The sequence below is a fragment of the Aythya fuligula genome, chromosome 26, assembly GCF_009819795.1.
Source record: "Aythya fuligula isolate bAytFul2 chromosome 26, bAytFul2.pri, whole genome shotgun sequence".
Taxonomy (NCBI): Eukaryota; Metazoa; Chordata; class Aves; order Anseriformes; family Anatidae; genus Aythya; species Aythya fuligula.
The window spans coordinates 1405947-1428469 of record NC_045584.1 but is presented as its reverse complement, the minus strand read 5'-3'; the positions used below and the strand labels follow the sequence as shown (position 1 = coordinate 1428469).

General features: G+C 63.0%; 1 long non-coding RNA gene across 2 annotated transcripts in view; it reads right to left on the bottom strand.

Annotated features, from left to right (window-relative positions):
• LOC116499152 overlaps positions 1-16297 on the bottom strand; it is a 29405-nt gene extending 13108 nt beyond the window's left edge. The window contains exons 1-2 of one of the 2 annotated variants that reach the window (XR_004254213.1): positions 16240-16297; positions 601-970 (exon numbers count right to left, since the gene is read on the bottom strand). This is a non-coding gene — a long non-coding RNA (uncharacterized LOC116499152). Of the gene's footprint in view, positions 1-600; positions 971-13061; positions 13112-16239 lie in introns of those variants that run through there. The other variant, XR_004254214.1, reaches the window with a different exon arrangement.
• Between the last annotated feature and the right edge of the window lie 6226 nt (positions 16298-22523).

Sequence of the window (22523 nt, the reverse complement as noted above, 5' to 3'; positions counted from 1 at the left end):
CTGGAGGAGCTGGAAGGAGCTCGCGTGGCTAAACCCGATGTCTGCCAGCAGGAAAAACGTGTGCAGGGAGGGTCGGATGGGGCAGAGCAGGAAGAACTGCGGGTTTCAGGGGGAAAGATGAAACCCCAGCAGGGGAAAAGCACGAGGTGGTGGAGGGAAGAGTCCCCGTTCTGCTGTTTGCCCACAGAAAATGACGTTTTGAGTCATATAGGAAAGATTTAAGATGTGCATTAAAAAGGGAAAGAGGGGAAAAACATTAACCAGTCTTCCGCCAGCTTTCAGTGCAAAGCTGAATATTTTCAAAAGGGTATTTAAATAAGGAGGATGCAAGCTTTTTTTTTTTTTTTTTTTCCCCCTAAAGCATGGAGAAAAAGGGACCACGAGCCCAGCACCTTGCGTCCCGGCCATCGCAGCCCCCTGCCCCGACCTGACCGTGAGGAGCAGCCCCCACCACGCTCCCCTGCTCCCCCCAGATCCCCGGCTGCAGAGAGCCAGGGGAAGGTTTTACCCATCAGAGCCGGCTTTGGGGTTTTTGGATACAGCAGAAAACCCCGTGCCGGCTGGATGGGGGAGAGGAAAGAAAGAAAATCTGAAACTTACCGAATCCACAAGGGGCGATGGGGTCTTGAGGATCCTTGGGGGAGCGCAGGTAACTTCCCATGCTCAGCTCCACGCGTGTCGTGCTTGTGGAGGAGGGATGCCACCACGCCAGCCCGGCCCCAAAAGCCAGGGACAACTTTACCGCTGCAAACCCACGGCAGGAGCAGCCTCCTCCGGGCTGGAAAGCTCAGTCCTAACCCCAGGTCCTGGTGGAGCTCCTCTTTCCTTCGATTTCCAGGGTGAGGGTGCTGCGAGGTGGTCGTCTCCCCACTGCCCTGCGCTGGCACGGCTTCTCCTTGTCCCTGTCCCCATCCCCTTTGGTGGGTGCTGCCAAAACCACGCTGATCAAGGCGATGCCAGGATTTTTCCTCTGAAAAAAAAAATAATAAAAGGAGCAATGCATGAGGTGCTGCGAGGATGGTTACCGTAGGAGCTGGAAGCTCGGTTTTCCTTCTAGTTACTGCACAAGGAAAGGAACGGTGAGGATGGACAGAGGGGACACGTCACAGCCAACCCTATAAGTGGTGGTCCCGGGGTCTGTGGGACCCCGCTGACCCGAACTGGTGACTGCAGCTGGGGGCATGGACACACCACGGCCACCTCCAGCGCATCCCTCTCACACTGCTCAGCACAGAGCCCTCCGAAACAGCCCAGCCGACACGCAGGGCAAGCCCACGTGGCTAAGATGATGATTTAGGGAAATGGTGAAGGTTCCTGAGCCCATGTGCTGCTGGGGTTCCCCGTACCCGACCCTGCCTCCACCAGCCCCGAGCTTCTCCCCGCACACAGCACTGTGAGCAGGATCTGCCTCGTGTTGCCCATCAAAATGTTCCTTTGGCCTCTTCGCTGGGGTTTAAGGGGAGGTTTGGTTGGCTCCATCACCCCACAGATTGCACCCAGAGCAAGTCCCACATCCCACTGTGCGGATACGGGACCTCGGCAGGGCAGGAGCCGAGTGAGGAGGGGAGCAGGAACGCGTGGAAGCACCGGGTGATGCCCAGGCAGGGAGTTTTATGCCCAGACAGGAGGATTTCCTCCCCTGCACGACACAAAACCAGCTGCAGGAGCTTGTTCCTGAAGGGTGCTGGAGAGGCTGAGGGTCCGAGCAGCTTCTCCGAGGGATTATGAAGCTGTTGGGGTCCTCCAGGCTCTGCATTGGGTGATGGGGACAAATCCCCTACAGACCTGCCCTTGGTTATCTATCCCACCCCCAGCACCCGCTGCCAGTGACGGGATGCCTCGTTCTGCCCCAAATCAGCCTTTTAATACCCCCCAAATCCCTTCTCCAGGTTGGGTTTGGAGGCGAGGACTTCACCCCTCAGTCCCCAGCACCCATTTCCACCCTGCCCATGGGCGACACCTTTGGGACCACTTGCTCCACACCCCAAAACTCAACCCCTCCAGCACCCCTTGGCCACTGCCCCTTTTCCTACAGCCCCTACGGTGTCCGGTGGGACGCTCCGACCCCAAAAACACAGAACATCGGCTTTCCCCACCCAAGGGAACAGGTTGGCTCTGCTGCCCCAGACGGGCGGCAGGAGCTGGAAAGGGGGGGGACCGGGGGGGCCAGGGACGCCCAAGGCGACGGAGGGCTCAGACACAATGCTGCCATTCACGGGGCCGCGCCGTGGGTCCCGGCCCTTCCTGCCCAGACACAATAGGGGCGGCCCCGCGCGCCACTTGTGTGCATTGTGCGCCCGGCAGCACCCCCCCCCCCCCCGCCCCTCCTTTCTGTCCCCCATCGGATAATGGATCCGCTTTGTGTGCTTGGCTGGACAAGGACTTTGTTTCGGAGAAAGAAACTGTGTTTGTCTGTCAGAAGAGATCGGCCAAGAAAGGGACGGGGAGGAGCGGTGGCTGCAGCGGGGCAGCGTCCCTCGCCGCTCCCCGCAGCATTGGCCTTGCGCGGCCCCCGATCCGGCATCCGTAATCCCAATGGGTTTGGGGAAAAAAGTCCTCGTTGGGAAGTTTGCTCGGTGCACGCACCGGTCCCATCATGTAAACCCCGTGCCCCGGTGAGCATCCTCTGAACCCCGTGCCAAACCAGCAGCCATAAAAACAGAGCCACGACGGAGGGTCCGCATCCCCCCCCCCCGGGCATCCCCAGACACCGTTCCTCGGGATGGGCTCAGCAAAACCTTTCGGAGATTATTTCTCCCCCTGCCTCGTTCCGGCTGCACCGGCGTCGCAGCGTGCAGGGAGACAGATGTGATAATCCCCGGCTTCATCAGCGCCAGGAGCCGCAAAGAGGAGGATTAATAAGGCTGGAATTTGGGCATCCCGAAACGGGTCCGTTTTGGGGTTGTTTTTTTTTTTTGCAGACATCTCCGACTGCAGCACCTCGGGAGGGGAGAGGCAGCCCTGGCACCGTCCCATGGGCTGCGATTCACGCGGCGCTGCCACGTGGGAGCTGCAAACCTGGATTATTTCCTGCTAAACCAATTCAGGAAAACTGCTCTCGTTTATCCCATGGGCTGGGGTAGTTCCTTTAATTGCTGAAATCCTGATTTTCAAAAGCGCGCCTGCGCAAACACCGATATTTGGCGAAGAGGTGGAATTTTGTTCCCCCCAAATTTTAGCCTCGAAATTTAAAAGAGGGGACCGAGACGGGGACATCAGGAAATCCCAAATCCCACCTCACCATGGGTCACTCCAGCCGTGCTCCATCAGCAACTTTCTGCAGGGTGGTGAGCGTGGAGACAGCACCGGGGCTGCCCCCATCCCGTGCCCGCCAGCACCCCGAACAGCACCCACGGGTGACAATTTGGGGTGACAGCAGTAATTTGGGGCTGCAACCGATGCACTGGAGGCAGCAGGTGCCTCTTCCCTGCTCTATTTTACTCTGCGGGTATTTGGGGATTTGGGGTCCCTGCATCTTTATGGCACCACCACTGGGCACCCCAAAAACTCAGCCCGGGCACTGCGGGATAGAAAAGGGGAAAGCGGCCGGCCGGGCACGGTGATTAGGGTGGCCTGGGGAGTAATTATCTCATTGGGCAACTAATACCCTTTCAGCGGGAGCGGGGTGGGGAAGTATTGTTCGGGCTTAGGGATTACATCAACCCGGCTGGAGCAGACAATGTGCTCCCCCTGGGAAGAGGCAGCTCAGCCCCAGGGGGAGAGGAGGGAGGCAGGGGCTGAAGCTGTCTCAATTAGCGAGTGGCCGGCGAGGAAGAGGGTGGTGGGAGCGCATGGGGGGGGGGACGTGGGGAGTTTGGGGAGGGGGAGCGAGAGCATCCTTAACCCTTTGTGCTCCTGCCGAGGGGGCTCGGCCCTTCAGCCCTGCGGGGGGGCTGGATGCGGCCCTCGTCCCTGCGATGCCAGGGAAAGCAAAGCGGTGAGTTGGAAGCTGGTCATTTTTTTTTTTTAATTATTTTTTTTTTTCCTATTTTTCCCTCTTTTTTTTTCCATGCTGGCAGCCCAACGCCATGCCCTCCCGGCCTCCACGCACATCAGCACCGTGCTGGCGACTGCGTGCTCGTACGACGGGCAGCAATCTGCCAGCTGGGACCACCGGGGGGGTGGGACAGACAACGAGCAGGGCATGTCCCCAACCCCAACCAGCAGTGCTGGAGTGGGGATCCTACAACATCCCCACACCCCTACACGCAGCCCCACGTCCTTGGCATCCCCCCAGCCCCCCAAAACACCGTCCCCAGCTCCGTGCCCACCCCGTGAGGCTGCTGTCCTCTCTCTGCCGAGGGGGCCGGGTTTATTTTTGGCCGTGTTGATGCTAAATCAGGCGTGAGGCCAGAGTCCCGGCGGCAGCGACCGCGCCAGGTTACCGGCGGAGCAAGGGGCCGTCTCCACCTGGCCCTCGCCATCCACAGGGTGATTAAACACGGGGCTCCCAGCTGCCATACATTTTTAAATAAATGAATAATACATAGCGGGGTGATAAATAAATAACGGCCATACATTTGAACTTAGCCTCTGAGAAAATCCTTTTAGTTCAAAAGGACCGGGGCGCTTGGAAAGGGGAGCCCATGCATTTTGAATGGGGCTGCCATCAAGTGTCAGGGCTTGGCAAGGGAGACGAGGGGGGAGGGACGAAACCGGCTCGGATGCAAAAGGGTGGGGGGGGGGACAGGGACGGGGACGGGGTCCTTGGGCATCGCCAGAGGCAGCTTTGGTGGGAGCGGGCACGACGGCTGCTGTGAGAGCCACACATCCCTTCCCATCCATCTGAGGGCATCAGGAAGGAGGAGGAGGAGGATGGAGAGTGCCAGGAGGCAGAGCAGCCCCCAGAAAGGCGAGCGGGGCACAAGAGGGGCAGGGCTGGTCCCGCAAACCCCAGCTGCGTGAAGGAGGAGTCCCCGTTTAGCAGAGCAAAGGCAGAGTTTACTTAGCAGTGGCCCTATAAAGAGGTGGGTGGCCCTGGAAGGAGGCCCAGGCAAATACAAGGGGATTAGACAAGCGCAAGGTGTGAGTGGAGGGGAGAAGGGGAGGAGGACGCACAGGGAAAGCCACTGGCCAAGTGCAGGGCATCACCCAGCTCCCCAAACGAGGAGAGGGTGGCGAGGCAGAAGAGGGTGGGAGCGGGATGGGGGATCCGCATCGTCCTGTGCTGGGGGGAAATTCATGTCAGAGAGGAGCTGGGATAGCTCTGAGGCTGCACCAAGCCCCTGCACGGGGCAGCTGGTGGCACGCACCTGCCCTAAATCGTGTCCCTGCCACACGCGGCCATGCATATCCATGGCTTGGCCATGCCCAGCCACGCACACACATGTCCCTGCCATGCACACACGTGTCCCAGCCATGCACACACGTGTCCCAAGGCAGGGGACGGGGCCAGGCACGAGCTGCCCGGCCAGCACCCCGTTCCCTCGCCCGTCACAAAGCTCGAGAGCCACGGAGCCAACTTTAATTCTTTGCGCAAACCGCTCCCACTCGCTTGCATCGCTAAGTGGCTATTGATTTATTAGGCTGTAATTTAAGGCAGAACGTTTTCAAATGAACTCACACACCAAGCCCGAGCACGAGAATAAACAAGGCCTGATTTATTTGATGCCCGTCTCTCGGAGGATACCGGGCACAGCGGGGTGAGGGAGGACAAGGGCAGGGAAAGCCAGGCGGGAGCATCCCCTTCTCCCCCGGCACGCGCGGAGAACCCCAGGACGCACTCATCCAGCACCCAGGGATGGGTGCAAGGAATGAAAACGGGGACAAGGAGAGAATCTGGCCAGCACGGGGACGTTGCACGTGCCCAGCCAGGTCCCATCTGCGGGACGCATTCCTGCGAGGCAGCCCCGGCGCGGCCGCGCAGCAGCTGCCGGCCAGATCCCGGCGGCGACGGCGGCGCGGGCTCCTCTTGACCTTGCCGGTCAGGTGCTGGGCAGGGGTTGGAGAGGGATTGGGGAGGGGGGGGGGACACCACGGTGCCGCCAGCCGTCGCGGGGCCGCGGGGAGGGTTTAATGCAGCGGGGACCATAATGGGGCCGGCTGGGGGAGCGAGCGGGAGGAGAAATTAGTGTCAGTGTGCGCGCCTTAAACAAACCTGCGCCGGGGTGACGTGAATGAGGGCACAGCCTGTGTATATATTAGTGATGGGATCTGACCTCGCTGGGAGGGCTCCTTCCCTCGCTCCGCTCCTCTGGGCGTGGGAAAAAGGCCTGGGCTCTTTTCACAGCTGTTCTCGCTGCTGCACTGAGCTAATGGAGGGGCTGCCGGCTCCCTCCTCCCCCCTCCGCCTTTTCAGTTATTCAGCAAAACCCCCCTTTCACAGTCCCTTAAAAACACACCTCATTGTTCCTGCCTGGTTTGCATTGAAATGCCACTCGCGCCCCGTCTCCCGGAGCAGCGGCCCCGGCCGGCGAGCCCCGCCGCGGGGCAGCCCGTGTGCGTGCACACGCGTGTGCAAGCCGTGTGCGTGCGTGTGCACACCCGGGTGTGCCAGGCACACGGTTATGCATTGCGGCTGATGCCCGATTTCTTCCCCAAAGAAGAATTTTTTTTCCCCAAAGCAGCGGCCGGTGGGGAGGTGAGAAATTCGCAGCGGCCAAGGGGTTTTTTCCCATCCCAGGGAGCGGAGCTGGTGTCGATGCCCCCACCGTGGAGCCCCCCCTTTTTTTTCCCTTTCATTTGAATGCTTCTATTTTGTCATAAGAAATGAGCAAAAGCTGCCAGTGCCTTTCCCCGATGCACAAATACCTTCCTTTTCCTCCCAAAACTGAAGGCTCCGCAAGAGCAGACAGACATATGGCTGTGGCTGTGTCCTCTGTCCCATTCCCTGGCCCTAAAAACAAGGGGGGGGCTGCTGGGGGCTGTGACCCAGCCATGGGGACCCCAGCCCCGTGCCCAGCTTTCGCAGCCAGCCTCCGATGCTCCAGGAGCAAACACCCTGTGCACCGTCCCCGTCTCCACCTGATGCACCAAGCGATGGGAGCCCCAGGGCTGGGGCTTCCTGGGAAGGGGGTAGTTTGGACAGGGGGGGTGTCACGTATTAATTTTCCTTTACATCGAGCTAGGAAATTGTCTCCAAACTCGGTGGAAATCCGAGATTTATAGAAAACAATAAACGGGAGCGGTTCTCGCCTGGCTTCCCGGGGAATTAGGACAAGGGAAGTCGGGGCTCAGGCTCTGACCAGAGCTACGGTGACCGCAGAGATATGGGGCTCGTCCTCATCCTCATCCTCATCCTAATCTTCATCCTCATCCCCGGAGCTCCCAGCACACCCGTGCAGCCTCCACCTGCCAGCCTGAGCCCGGCCGCGCGGCAGCTCCTTGTTCACCAAGGCCCAGCCCCAGCAAAGCACCAGGATCGTGCTTTTCATTAAAAATAAATAAATACATTCCTGGTGGCTGCCGAGCAAGGCATGAAAACGCCATCCCCAAAGGCTGAAAAACCAGAAGGCAAATGCAGCGCGAGCCACAGTTATTATTTTTTGAAGCGGCTGTGATTTTTTTAAGCTAATCTGCAGCTGTCCTGAGGGGGGGGGGAGAGAGAGAAAGAGAGAGAGAGGCTGGGGCTGGCTGGTGTTAGCAGCGTGACGGACGGGCACGGGGACAGCATCCTCAGGGCCGCCTGCGTTTCCTGCTGACCTTTCCCCGCTGCTCTGATAGATACTTTCTGACAAAAGCGGGGACGCCGCACACCTTCCGTCCTTGCTCCGTGCCTAGCGCGGGGACATGGCCACGAGCGAGTCCCTGTCACCGGCTATTAGGGGGAGAAGGTCTCCGCCAGCGCCGCGCTCTTTCCGCATGAGTGCCAGGCTGGGGGGGTGTCCCCGGCCCCCCGGTACGGAGCGCACGTGCCCGCCTTGGTGGTTTATAAATGCAAATCTGTTTAACAGCCACACGCGCGTTTGTTATCTCCGAGGATGAGCCCGAGCTCTTTGAAGTCAACATATGTATGTGATTATGCACACATGTGCGTGACCTACATTCGGGGCTGGGGCACTTTCCCCCGTGCCACCCGGCGCAGGCGAGCGCCCACCCGCTCCGCTCCCTCGCAAATATTGCCATTTCCCCGGCTGGTTTTGACTCCTCCACCCAGCGCAGCCATGGAGTTTCCATAGAAACATGAAGATATTAAACTGTAAATAATAATTTCTCCATAAAAAAAAAAAAAAGGAGTGGGGGGGGGGGGGGAAGAGAAAGGAGAGGCGGGCAGGCTTGCAAGCCGCGGATCCGATGCCGTGCGGCATCAGGGCCGCTTCCCCATGCAGGACGTGGTGTCAGCAGTGAGGGCGATGCTTTGGCTGGGGTCCCCAAGTACCCCAATGTCCCACACGGGGTCTGGTGTCACCCCCCCTGCCAGGTATCATGGGTGGGGGTCCCACGTGCCCACCGACTGCTCTCCCTTTGGTGCCGGAGGGTGGCTGAGGGATGCTGCGCCGCTCCATCCACCTCCGGCTGCTGATTTATCCGGGTTGGAGACTCCAGCCTGACATCTATAAAAATTAGCAGATAAAGAGCTGGCCGGGCCATCCTCTGCCAGCTTTGGGTAAATAAACGGGAGCTTTTCTGCTGCAATGACACATACCTGATTGGAAGGAATTGTTATTTACTGTTGCCTGTTCAATGGTTATTTTTAAATGGCCTAAAGTTAAACACATCAGTGTTTTTCATTTTCTCCTGCTCAGGGATATGTTTTTGTCCGGGGCTTTTACCCTTTCTATCTATTTAAGTGATACTTTTTATCATAAATGACTTTTTTTTTTTTTTTCTTTCCCCTCCCTGCTATCGAGCACAAAGCAGAGCTGGAAAACCATCCTTCCACCAGGGAGAGGAGAGGCAGGCGCTGCCACGGGACGGGCAATTGGGGTTTTGTGGCCAGGGACACGCACACCTTTGGGCACCCGCCTGAGACACCGAGGGCTGGGACAGCTGCAAACACAGCTCCCACCTCCCATCCCCAATTAAATCCGCTCTGCCTGATTATTGCATCGGTGGGGAGATTTTTAGGGCTCCACCTTTGCTCTGCCGTGCCGGGATGCTCAGCATCGTGCCGGGGACCCGGGGACCACGGGGCAGCCGGGCTCAGCCCCGACACGCAGGCAGCAGCCCCTGCCCCAAACCTGCCGGGCCGGGGGGCCTGGGATTATCCACAGCGTAACATCCCCCAGGAATAAGATTGCAGCTTAGGGCCTAATGGAAAAGAGGAGAGAGATGGGATTAAAAGGAAAATAATGACTATTTCCTTAGCGAGGCCATGGAAATGAGAAGGGGATTAACGACCTCTTTACCAGCAGACCCCAATCCCGCCAGGCGGTCCCGGACCCACAGATATCCGGAGCTGCTGGAGATGCCCACGCTCAGCATCACACCCAGGGACCCGTTCCCGAGGGTGACACCGGGGTTGGTGGCACTGACACCTGCAGGGACCTTCCTCGTGCCCACCCGAGTGCCTGCCACCGCCCCCTGCAACAGCCCCTGCCCGAAACGAAGGCGATTTTGCAAATATTTGCCCCCACCGTCATTTTCCTCTCCCTGCAGATTCGTTGGGAAAAAAAATATATATATAAAATATTCTGCAAGGAATAAAACACCGAAAATTAAAACTTCACTTGCCGAGGCACAAGCCCGAGAATAAACCTGAAAGGCTCCTTTCTCTCGCCTTCGGTTGCACACACCGTGCTTTGCAATTGGCTGCTTTCCTGGAATAGATTCAGTTGCTATGATACCAAGTTTGCTTTTAACGAACCCCAGAAAATTAATGGCATTCAGCAGATAAGTCCTTAAAGTGGAACCTATTTTAAGAAATTCTTTCTGAATGGTTTACAAGTAGTCAGGAGGGAAGAGAAACCTTCCCGAGGGCGGCAGAGCCCGTGCTCTCCCCACCTCTGCTCCCTGTTGGGATTTGGGGTCCGGGGCGTTGTGTTTCGGGACACCCTTCAGGTTGGGACCCCAAATGCAGAGGGTGGGATGAGGCGGGAGGTGTCAGCTCCCTGCACCTGCCCTGAGCATCCCTCCTGCTGCTGCGGCCGCTTCCTCCCGGCTGTCCCCACGCGGCCTCGCTGCTGCCACGATCGAGCATCTCCCTCCGCTGGTGCTACAGAGCCGCAGGCAGGGCCCTGCCGGCAGCCCCGGCACATGAAGCTGTAGGATTTGGGGACAGACCACAGGAAATCATGTTCCTGCAGAGCTCAGGGGTCTCTGGAGGAGCTCTGGGCTCAGCACCAAGGAGCTGGGGAAGGTTTTCCTCCAGCCGTGCGAGCAGAGCGCGGGGTGGCATCAGGCGGCGGATGGGGTGCGTTCCCCCTCCTGGGACCGGTGTGAAGGACACAACCTGGTGTCCCCACCATGTTTCCCACTGCATGGTGACCTCTGGATTCAGGAACAGCCCCACGTCCCTGCATTACACCGTGGTGGATGCTTTCACCCAGCCTCAGCATCGCTGCTGCTAAAGCAAGCGCGTTCCCGTCCCCGAGCCGTGGGCAGAGCCGCAGCAGCCATAAAGGTTGTCAAATGCCACCAGCACCATTACAGGTTAGGAACGAGAAGGTGAAATCCCACTGCCAATCTGCTCTGCTTTCTCCCACACTTCATTTCAGGCCCTTTTGCTCCCTGCCCACAGCACGGCCCTAACCGGGCCAGCCCAGGGCATCCCTGCGGGTTGGGGGAAAGGATCAGCGCCCGGTGTTGCGGCACACGCAATCTGCCCCTCTCGCTGGTGGAACAAAGCAAGAGCTATCGAGGGAGAGAAAGGGGCACCCCCTTCCTCTCGCCCCCCAAAATCCTCCTCGCTCCCCTCTCCCTGCAGACTCCGGCAACGTCAGTTGGAAGAGGAGGTGCGACTGCACGCAGAAGCGAAACTCCGGCCAGGAGAGACGGGGCAGGGAGAGGCTCACGGCGCGAGGGGTGGCGGGGTTGGCATTTTCCTATTTGGAGCCGCTGCTCTTCCTCGTTGCTTTTCTCAAGCCAGGGAAGAGATTCACCAAACAGAACAGCGAGCCGGGGTGCGGAAATGTCCCCAACGCCACCGCCCTACACGGGCTGCGGAGCCCCTCGCGCCGTGTCCACCTCCCGCGGGCCTGATCCTGCGAGGGCTTAACACGTGCCCGACCCGGCACAACATCGCTGGCTGGGTCCATCTGCAGAGCTTTCTGCCCGAGGAAGCAGGAGGGAAGGAGCTCGGCGCACGCGGGCACGGGGCACCCCAACCCGCGGCACGGCAAGGAGCAAAGCCGGAGCCCGGGAGGCACGCGGAGGGGAGGCTGCGACCGCGGCAGCACCGGCACGGTGGGAGCAAGGCTCCCAAATCCACCTCTCCGAGGAACAAAGCTGCACTATCTCTGCAGATGCAGAATAAGCGACGAGCGGCGATGATTTATTTCTCTTCCCCAGTAGATAAACCGGCCTCGGAAACGGGTTTGCGCTAAATTACAATTTGCATGCGGTAATTTATTTAAGCAACTTTCCTCCTACTTCGTTATAAACAGGGCTTCTCTGGGGGTTATTTCTGAGCTGGCCCCGTTTCATTTGTCTCCAGCACACCCGGTGCAACCGAGCTTAATTGTCGGCGTGGAAATTAAAACCACTGCAGAAAAAAATAAAATAAAAAAAATTAATAAAATAAAAGGTTCTTGGTTCGTAGCTAGCCTGAGGAACCCCGGGTTTGAATAGAAATAATCACCTAGGCACAGACGCTAGCTCTGGGCCTCAATAAAAATGATTAAAGACAAAACCCCACTGAAATTTCCACTCCACAGACGCGGCGCGTTTGGCTTCCAGCCGCTCTCCCCCGGCGAAGGTGCCGTGGCCGGTGCCTTGGGGAGGCCGGCGGCCGCGGGGCCCCTCTCCTGCCGGGAGGGCAGGGATTTCTCCCGGAGAATAGCGAGCGGGTTTTTACATTCGGTTCTCTAGCTTTATGATATCACATACACTCATACAGCTAGATAACCAAAGAGAAAAACCAACCCAGGTCTTTTAAAATCGGGCCTCGGCCGTGCCGCGCAACCCCGGGGAGGTTTCGCTCCGGCACCAGCGAGCCACCACGGCCCGTTGGAGCCCCCCGGGGTGGCCGCCAGCCCCGTCACCTCGCCGCGAATAACGAAGGGACCCCAACGGTTTCAGTGGGAGAGCGCGATGTGACGAGCGGCGCTGCCCACCCCAGAGCTCCAACCCAACACCTGCACCCCAAAGGGACGCGCGCGCACCCCGAAGCGTGCTCAGCCCCGCTCAGCCCCCCCCCAGCCTGGGGGCCGTGCAGGGCACGGTGCTCGCTGGGCGCTGTCCCCGCAGCCTCTGCCAGCACCCCAAGGACCTGCGTCCTCCCCAACCCCAAATTCGCCCCCAGCCCCAGCCCGGAGCCCGCTCCCACTTTGTAATTACTGTAAATTACTGGCGGGGAACTGCTGAGTCATGAGAGTCGCTGGTTGAAGGGACGGACCCAGCGGAAAGGGCCCCGCGGGGTTTCCACCGCATCTCCGCTCTGCCCTCCTCTTCCTCCCCTTCCTCCCGCAGCCGCTCTCTGCAGCCGGGCCCCGCTCACGACCCCGGGGGCGGGACCGGAGCCTTCACCGCCGGGGGGTCCCCGTGCCCAGGAGGGAAGATGCGGACCCCGCATCTTCGAGGGAGACCCTTTAGAGCTGGGGGGACCCCGAATATTTGGAGGGGACCTCTCATATCTGGGGGGGGGGGGGGACGGGACCGGTTGATGCCCCGAAGGGGCTACCCCGGAGCTGCCGGGGGGGTCCCGTGCTCGCAGCGTAGCCTCGCCCGCAGCGGGACCCGAAGGATCCCCGTACCGGGAGGCTCGGGACCGGCCCCGGGCACCGGCCGGGCCGCGGGGGGGTTCGCTCCGGGGTCCGGTGTTGCCCCAACCGGGGGTCTCCGGCCGGGCGGGGGAACCGCGGCGGCACCGCAGCGAGGCAAAGCTCCTCCGGGCAGGGAGAGGAGCGGGGAAAGGAAGGGGGAACCCCCCCAAAAAAAAGAGGAACCGGGGAGGGGAACCGGGACTGGGAACCGGGGAGGGAACCGGGGCGGGGAACCGGGGCGGAGAACCGGGGCGGGGGTACCTGTCGCCGTCGGCTCCGGGTGTCCGCGTCCTTTCCGTGCTGCCGGGGTGGGGAGGAGGCTTCCAGCCCCCGCCCGGTGCCGGTCCCGCTCCCGGAGCCTCCGGGACCTGCCTCTAAAGTTGAGGCAGAGCCGGCGGAGGGCGGGGAAGGGCGGGAGGAGGGACGGGGCGGCCGGCGGGGACAAAGCCCGGGCGGTGGGGCCGGGGCAGGGGTCACCCCCCCGGGGGCAGAGCCATTCGCCACGGCCGCCGCTTTCCCCCCCCCCCCCCAGGGGGCCGCCCCGTCTGCTCGCCCCCCCCTCCTTTACCCAACACCACGGAGCCTCCCGGCTCGCCGCCCCCCCCAGCCCGGCCGCAGCCGGCCCGCCCCGTCGGGGGAGGCGGCGGTGCCCCGAGGCTAACCCCGCTCGGGCCGGGCTGTGGCGGGGCCGCCCCCCGCCCCCCGACCCTCTTTACGCCCCCCCCCAGCCGGGCGTTAAACCCGACGGGGACGGGCTGGGGCGGGGAAAAGGCCGGTCCTGAGCGAGTCGGGAGGGGGGGGGGGGAGAAAGGGAGGCGGGGGCAGCCGGACCCTCCCGTCGGGGCTGCGCTCCGCTTGCAAAGAGGCAAATTTTGCGGCAGCTCCGGACTAAAAACGGGCACGACCCCCGCCCCCCGGCAGGAACAGGGCCCCGACGGGCCCGGGCTCGGCTTTGTCCCTTAGCCCGGGGGGGGACGGGGTGGGGGGCACGTCTGGAGCCCGGGACAAAGCCGGCCCGCGGCTCCGAGGGGTGCCGGGGCAGAGCCCGGGGCGCGGCGCCGAGCTCCGGCTCCACGTCCCCCCCGTGCGGCCGCCCGGGGCCGGCCCTGCCCGGTGCAGGGGATCCGCTCGGCTCTCCGGGCACGGGGGGGCAGCCCCTGAAGCCGGGCCGGGGGGAGGGATAGACCCTTTTTCGGCCCCCCCAGCCTCTTTGCACGGGCAGCGCAACGGCGGGCACAGGCGCGCCCCCCGTGCGCGCACCGCGGGGTGCCCGGGCACCGATGAGCGCCCCCCGGCCCCACCCTGGTGCCCACCGGGGAGCACTCCCCCCCTTGCACACTCACCGGTGCACACGCACTGGTGCACACGCACCGCCGTGCACGCCCCTGGGGTGCCCGCACAGCTGTGCACGCGCACCCCTGCTCCGCACCCCCGGCCCCCCGGCTTTGTCCCGGCCCCGGGGGGGGGTCCGCAGCCCTCTCGGAGCCTCTGCACCGCACCTGGCTCCGCAAAAAAAGGGCGGAAAACGAAACCAACCCACGGCCAGGGCTCAGCACCGGCATCGCCAGCCGCCGGGCACGGCCCCGACCCCACCGGGATGCTGGATGCGGGCACCCCCCGGCCGGGCCCGGGCCCCGCTCCCAGCGCCCCGTGTTTTGGGGAGGGAGAACCAAGGGCGCACGGAACCGTCCCGACCCCTCTGCCCGCACCCACCCTGTTAGATATACCTATAGAAAAATATCTATATGGGTATGTTGGATCCCTATAGAAATATCTGCGCCCGAAGGAGCTGGGAGCCGGGCACGGCGGTGGCTTTGGAAGTGCCACCCCGCAGGCACCGGGGGCTCACCGGGGGCTCACCGGGGGCACCGGGGCTTTGTGCCCCGCACCGGGGCCTCCCGGCAAAAGGGAACCCTCGGAAGGAGCCCGGACCACGGGCGGCGGCCCCAGCACGGTGGGGCGGGGGCTGAGGATGCTCCCGCCGGCACCGGGCACCGGGTACCGGGCACCGGGTACCGGACACCGGGTACCGGACACCGGGTACCGGGCACCGGGCACCGGCCCCGCCGCTCTCCGTGGTGCTGAACGGCGGCCGCCGCCGCGGCGGGAGGCCCCGGAGCCGTGCGCGGTTGTGCTTCCTCGGCCCTTCTCTTTCCAAGCCGCCACCACTTCGTGATTATTGTTCTAATTATCATTAATTATTGTCGTGAGCGTCGCCGCCGTTCCCGTCGCTCGGGTGCGCGGCGGCACGGCGAACCGTTCCGAGTGGGAGACGGTGCCACCGAGGCAGCCGGTTGCCGAATTAACGGATCGTCGCCCCGTACGGCCCCGCTAGCTGCCGCCCGCTGTCCCCCCACGGCTTGGTGGGCACGGGCACACCGAGCCGGTGCCGTTACCTCCGCCACCGGGCTCCGAAACGTCGCCGCCACCGGGGATGGAGGAGCGGGGCCCGGCACCGGGCGGCGGCGAGGGCTCCGGCGGGCTCGGCCCCGCTGCCGTCCACACCTCCGGGGGTCCCGCCGCCTCCCGGTCCTCTCCCTAACCCCGGCGGTTTTCCCCGGTGAAACGGTGCCTCCCGAGGGGGCAAACCCCCCGCAATGGCCGCAGCCCTAAAGCTCCGCCGGGGGAACGAACGGGAGCCACGGAGCGGCCCCGGGAGCATCCTCGGGAAGGGGCAGCTCCGGGCACCGGCGGGGCCGGGGCTCAGCATCCTCACCGGTCCCGTTCCTTCGCCTCCCCCCGGGCCCGGGAAGCCGCCGCGCAGGCAGCGGGCGAGCCGCAGCGGCCCGGTTCGGCCCCGCCGGTCTCCCGGTGCCTCTCCCTTCGGCTCCGCGCCCCCGGGAGGGCCCGGGAAAGCGGCGGGGGAGGCTCGGCAGGGCCGGCAGCGAAGGGGCGGCTGCCCCACGCGTGTTCGCGGCGGCGGGAGGATGGCAAGGGGGGCCCGGGGCTCGCTCGGCCCCGCTCCTTCCCGGCACTTACCGAGCGCTCGGCCGCCTCCAGCCCTCGGCCGGCGGCTGCGGGCACCGGCTCGGAGCCCGGTGCCTCTCGTCCCCCGTCCTCCCCTCGCCGCCACCCCCGTGTGCATCAAATACCTTCACTGCAGCAGCCATGTTGGGCTCCGGTGCGAGCACGGCGCTCGCCGCAGGAGCCGCCGGGCGCCTCGGCGGGAGGCAGCGCGGCTCGGCTCGGCTCGGCTCGGCGCCGTGCTCCCACCGGAGGAACCGGCGGGCCCGGGCCGGCTTCTCCCGAAGCCCCGCTTCGCAGCCGTACCCCCTCCAGCACGGCAACTTGTCGCCGTTACCGGCAGCGCCAGGCCCGGGGGTCGCGGGAGGGTCTCGCTGCCCGCCCCGTCCCGGCCCCGCCGCTGCCCACGGTGGGAACGGGCGAGCATCAGCCCCGGGGCTAACGCCCGGCGAGAGGCACGGAAAACCGCAATTACCTCCTCGGCGGGCGGGCAGAGTCCCCCGGCGCAGCCTCTGGGCCGAGCTCACCTGGGGAGAGAAAGAAAAAAAAAAAAAAAAAGGAAAAAAAATAAATTATCTATCGAGATTTACGTATTTATTTCTATCCGAGAGGCGAAGCAGCGAGCGCGACGGCTCCAACTTGGAGCAACTTTGCCGGGAGGCTGGCAGCGGGGGCGGTGCTGGAGCCCCCCCCCCCAGCACCCAGCCCTTCCCGGCCCCCAGCAGCTCGGGGGGGGTCCCGAGGGGAGCCCCGGCCCTACCCAGGGGGCAAAGCCGGGCCCCGGCCTCTGGAGCTGCAGCAGCGAAGCCCCACGTCTGCCCTCCCGGCCGGCTGCAACGGGCACCGGGGGGCGAGAAACGGCAGCGCCGGGCCTGCAGCCCCCGGGGCTGGGGGGCAATGAGCTGCCCCCGACCCCCCCGTGCCGCGGGCACCGGAGCATCCCCGGCCGCGGGCCCGCAGAAGCGGGCAGCAGCCGCCGCTCCCCGGTGAACGGAGCCCGGCCCGCGCCCCTCGGAAGCGGATTTTCAGCTGTTTGTTGTTGGTTTGTGTATTTTTTTCCCCCCTCCCAGAAATATAGATATTTTTTTTTCCTTCTTCTTTTTTTCCCGCCCCGTTTTTTTTTTTTTTAATTTTTTTTTTTTTTTTTTAGCGTTTTGATTCCGGTGCTGTCGCTGGGAATTATTTGCATTTAAAACGCAACGACTCGTTCCCTGCACATCGCTTCGCACATCAATTCAACCAGCACCGGAGCATCGAGAGAGCGCCGGAGAGAGGGGGGGGCGACCCCCAGCAAAAAGGGGCCCAAACCCCCGGCCAGACCCTCCCCAATCGCTGCCCTCCCGGAGATCTCGATGTGTGCCGAAACTAAAGATTTAGCCGGCGCTCGGAATTGTTTTATTTCTGCTGTCGCTGTCACCCAAAGATGTGGTGGCAACAAAGACAGGGAGGGTGTTTGACGCTCGTATTTTTGGCCTGCTCCCGTGCAGAAATATTCCCCCTAAGCCCCGAACGCTTTGCAAAGATTGATCTCTCTAAAAGCAATAATAGCCTGCCCTGGGAAGTGCTTAAAAAAAAGACAATCTGATTTTATATTTATCCGCACGCCGCTCCTAAGCCCGTCGGAGGGCACGCACAGCACTCGCAGAAACTAATACCGAGGGGGGGGAGACTGGAAATAAGAGCGGAGCCCCCCCCCCCGGAGCACACCGGGGCCGAACGCTTTCCCTTAGCCCGGCGGAGATTTCCCCGCTCGGGAAAACAACGGCGAGGAAATCCCCGCCGTGCTCGCTCGGGCAGAGCCAGGAGCTTCAGCACCACCACCACCCGAGTTACTTTTTTAGGAAAAAAAAAATAAAAAAAATAAAAAAAAAAAGAGATTTTTTTTTCCCCCCCTCTTTCTCCAAAACCAATTCAGCCCCGGCCCTTTGGGTTGGGGAATTTCTCCGTGGCTTTCCCAGCCCCGCAGCGTGGATGGCACGGCTCGGAGGGGACGGGGGAAGGATGCCCACACCAACCACCGCCAGGATCCTCTCCAACCACCCCTTCCCGGCCCTCAAATCCCTTCCCCGAACCCCCCGAAATAGCTGCACACACCGAAACTTCGCTCCGGCAGCCCCTTACCTCGGGCAGCGGGCAGGGCAGGGCAGTCGGTCCGGGCAGCCCCGGGGGCTATAAACCCCGGGTGGCTTTTGTGAGTTTGCCGGAGTTTCCCCCGGCTGTCCCCTTTTGTGTCCCATTGCCATCTCGAGGCCCTGATTAATTAATTTCACACTGGAGCCCGGCAGAAAATTTTCCCACAAACAAGTGGCCGGGGAGACGTGGAGCCCCAAAGAAAAGGAGTCAACATCAAGTTCAACAGCATGCGGGAAGGCGATTTCCATCACAATCGCGTCTGAGCGGGCCCGGGCGGGGGGCGGCGGGCGGCGGCCCCCGCGCCCCCTCCGCGCCCCCTCCGCGCGTTCCCAGGCTCGGAACAATCGCGCTCTGTTTGCCTCGCACATGCCGGCGTTTGGGCACGGAGGCTGCCTTGTGATAACAGAAATAATGAAGGGGGCTCGGGGAAGGAGAGGGGGGGGGTGTGGGGTGTGTGTGTGTGGGGGGGGGGTGCGCTAGGGTGGGGGGAGAGGGGTGGAGAAAAAGGGAAAATGGAAAGCGGAGGAGCCGCGCACACCGGGCTGCCCGCTGCCGACCTGTTGAGCCCCGACGGTGCCCTCGGAGTTTTGCTGCAAAAAAAAAAAAAAAAAAGAAAAAAAAAACGGCCAAAAGGGGCGGCTCGGCCCCAAAAGCCGGGAAGGGGACGGAGCCGGCTCCGTCGGGGGGGAACTTTCCCCAAGTTTGCTGCAAATCCTTCCCCCCCCCCCCCCCACCCCAGACCTCAGCCACGCGTTTTCCCACAGCCCCGGGGGAGCGGGGGAGCCTGCCCCGGGGGAGCGGGGGCCGGGGCCCGGGGGGGGCCGAGGCGGTGGTGGACGTGTCCTGCAACCCAAGCAGCTCGGCTCCGCCGGGCATTGTCCCCACGGAGCCCGTGGCCATTGTTCCCGGCGCTGCGGGAGCCGGAGGGAGGGCAGCTTTCCACGCCTCGACCCCCCCCCCCCCCCCCTTACACACACACACACACACCCCTCCTTCGCCCCCACCCCGATACTCGCACCGGGCTGGCGGGACCCTCTAATCCGGGGGAAAAAAAAAAAAAAAAAAGCAGAAAAAAAAAATATCGCAACCCGCAGGAAAAAAATAAATAAAGGGGAAAAAAAAAAAAAAAAAAAAAGGCCCGGGTTGGGGGGGGGGAAAGAGGGGAGCGTGGGGTCCCCCCTGGCAGACTTCCTCCAAGCTGGGAGAAGCGGAGGGGGGGGGCGGGATGCTGCGGGGGTCCGCACCGCCCTGCCCCTGCGACCCCCCCACCTCGGGGGCTGCCCCGGCCCGGGGAGTTCTGTGCGGGGCAGGGAGAGAGGGGAGCCGGGGGGGGGCGTTATTTACCTCCCTCCGCACCTCTGCATCCTTTAGGACTTAAGCGGCAGCGGGAGCCGAGAGCCGCCGGGACAGCGGCAGCATCCGGGAGGGGGACAGGATGCTGAGAGCCCCCCCCCCCGAGGCTGGAGCCGATGCGGAGCGGCTGAGCCGGGCTGCGGCTCCCGGCGAGGAGTGCCAGGAGCAGGGCTGGGAGAAGCGGAGCCCCCCCCGATCACGTTGCCGTTACGTGGGGTTAAACAGAAACGTCTGCCCGGGGGGCTTTAACGGGCCTGAACCCCGGTAACCCCCCCCTTTTTCCCCCCCCCCCAGAGACCGCCGGGCCCGGGGGGGGCGGATTCCGCCCAAACATCCATTTTGTCCCTTTTGGAAATGGAGAGAAGGAGAGAGGAGGGAAAATGCGCTTTTTTTTTTTTTTTTTTTTTTTTTTTTCCGCTTTCTCCATATTTTACTACGTAAGGCATGACGTCCTCACGTCGGGAGCGGGATAGGTTAGCCCTGCGCTGGGGGGGGGGGGGGGAATGCACGGGTTGGGAAGGAGTGTGTGTGGGGGGGGCCCACGGTGGGTGGGGGGAGAGCGGGGGCGGCTCCGGGAGCAGAACCTAAAAATAACGGGGATTGTAGGGAAAAGAATAATAATAATAATAATAATAAAAATAAAATATTCCGGGTCACCCCGCCGGTGCAGCCCCACAAGGGCAGCGGGAGGCCGGGCCGGGTGGGGGCCGGATTCCTCCCCCCCCCCCCCCGTGCCTCCTCCCGGCCCCCACGCCCCGTGGGACCGAGAGGGGATCGGGGAGAGCCCGATCCGGAGCGAGGGGATCCGGAGCGAGGGGAAGGATGAGGGGCATGGGGGGGTCCTCCTGCCTTTGCACCCCCCCCCCCCCAGGGCTGGTGCAGACGCTGCGGCAGGAGGGAGGGGGCGGTTGGGGTCACCCCCGTGCCCCGGGTGTGCTCGCAGCCCGGTGCGGGATTTATCCGTGGAAACGCAGCCGAAATCGGCTCATCTTTAATGAAAAATAAATAAATATAATTAAAGAACGCCCCGCCCTGGCTGTTAACACCCCCACGCTCCGAAGTAGCCGAGAGCACGGGGGGGGGGGGGGGGGGTCACCCCGTCCCGGCGCACCGGGATTTTCGTAGCGCGTGTTAAAAATCGGTGCCGGCAATCGGGAGTCGCTCCGAATTCGGCCCGGGCCCGTTCCGTGCCCCCCCCCCCCCCCCCAACCCTTTCCCAGCGCTGCCGGCTTTGGCCCCGGTGAGCTCCGCTTCTCAATTTCCCCCTCAACGAATATTTCTCCCCGCGGGGCTGGGGGCTGCCGGGGGGGGCTGTCCCGGTTCCCCACCGCCCGCCCCGTCCAACCGGGGCCGCTCGGGTCCCGTCCCGGTGGGGGGGCAGCAGGAACCGGGCCCGGGTTCAGACCCTAAAGCCGGTCCTGCCCCATCCCCGACGGGGGGGTCCGGCCGGTGGCTGCTCCCCCCCCCCAATCCCGGCCCTGCCATCGGGGCCTTCCCCGGTAAATTCCTCCGGGCTCAGCTCCTGCAGCCCCGCGGTACCGCCGGGCCCGGTCCCCCTCCTTCTGCTGTTTTTTTATTGGGGGGGGGGGAGGTTTTTTTTTTTTGGGGGGGGTGGGAGGCGTATTTTGGCTCCCTGATAAGGTTTTGATCAAAAATTCATTACGAGGCGCTGTGCGCAGCGCCATGAATATTTCAGGGCTTTGGCAAAACAACCGGGTGGGGGCTTAGGGGAGGATGCACCGGCGTGGGGGGGGGGACCGGGGGGTAGAGGAGGGTGTCCGGAGGGAGCCCGGGGCTCGTTCCCTCCCCGGTGTAAGGCGTGAAACGACCACGGGAAGCCCCGGGAGAGGAGCCCGGCCCCGGCCCATCCCGTCGGGTGGCCGCGGGGACGCGCGGTGCCCAGTCCCGGTGCCGTGGAGAGGGGGGGGCGCGCATCCTCTGCTCTGTTCCTGTCGTGTCCCGTCCCCCCCCTATATCACCACGACCCCAAAGGACACGGAGAAGCAGCCTCCACCCCGCTGGGCTGGGATCCAGCCCCGTACGCATGTGGGGGGGGGGAGACCCCAAAAGCAGCCAGTGCGCCTCTTCCCCAGCTGCAAGGCCTGTGTCCCCCCCCCAAAAAAAAAAATAAATGGGGTGCACAGAGCCCTGATGGAGCAGCCTCTCCTCAGATGCTGCCTGGCAGAGAGGTGGCAGTGTGGGGTGGGGAAAAAAGCCCCCCCAAACCCTGCAGCCCCCAGCGTTGGAGCCCAGCACCCTCGCGGAGCAGCGCAGCCCCCAGCCACGCCAGGCCTGCAGGTAACGGGGTTTTTTTCGGGGTGGTTCCCCCATTTGCTGGGAAGGGGCACGTAAAGGTGGCCCAGACCCTTCTGCAATGGATGAGGGCCCTGCAGGACGGATGAGGGGTGGACACAGAGCGAAGCCAGATGCTGTGTCTCTTCCCAGCACCACCCTGAGCACCGTCACCCCTAAAAAAAGCTGGGGGGGCCTTGCTACAACCTTTGGGTCCTGCGCAACTGCACATCACACCGTGATGTGAGGTGGGCAGGGACACGGGGCCGGAGGACGAGAGGGGCCTCACTGCAAGCCCAAAGTGGGGCTGGGGGCACCCCGGGGCACCCCCCACCCCAGTTTAGGACCTGTCGCAACGGGGAGGTACTGGACCTGCGGGCAGCCGGGGGGGGATGCGCGGCTCCGGTCGGCTCCTGGGTCTCCCACCGCTGCCCTCGGTCCCGCCGGCCTCTGCCGTGTCCCCACGGTGGGATGTGGCCCCCCAACAGCCCCAGCCCCTCCCCGGGGCTCACCTCGCCCTGACATTTCCTGGCGCTCCTTCCATGCCAGCGGGTTGCCATAGCAAATCTAAATCTTACAAACAAAACGAGGAGAAAAGCCTTATTAGCATATATTCAAATGAGCCATGCAATAATGCAAACCATAAATCATGCAGTCATTGCTATTCAATCAGTGTCTCTTACCCCAGCCCCCAACACTTTCCCCGGGTGTCTCGGCTCCTCGCCGCATTCACCAGCCCCTTCCCAGCCTGGGGACCCGGAGCGGGTCAGGAGGGGACCGTCCCCACCACCTGGGGGGCACCTGGGCCGCAGTCACCTCCGCCGTCACCCCGCTGTCCCCCAGATTTGGGGTGGCCGCTGCCCCGCTCCCAGACCCCATAGCCAAGCGTCACCAGGGGCCGGATCCGTGCCGGGGCTGGCGGAGCCGCGTCCCGAGGCAGCAGCCCCTAATCCGGGCTGGTATTTACGCCGCTCGCTGGGC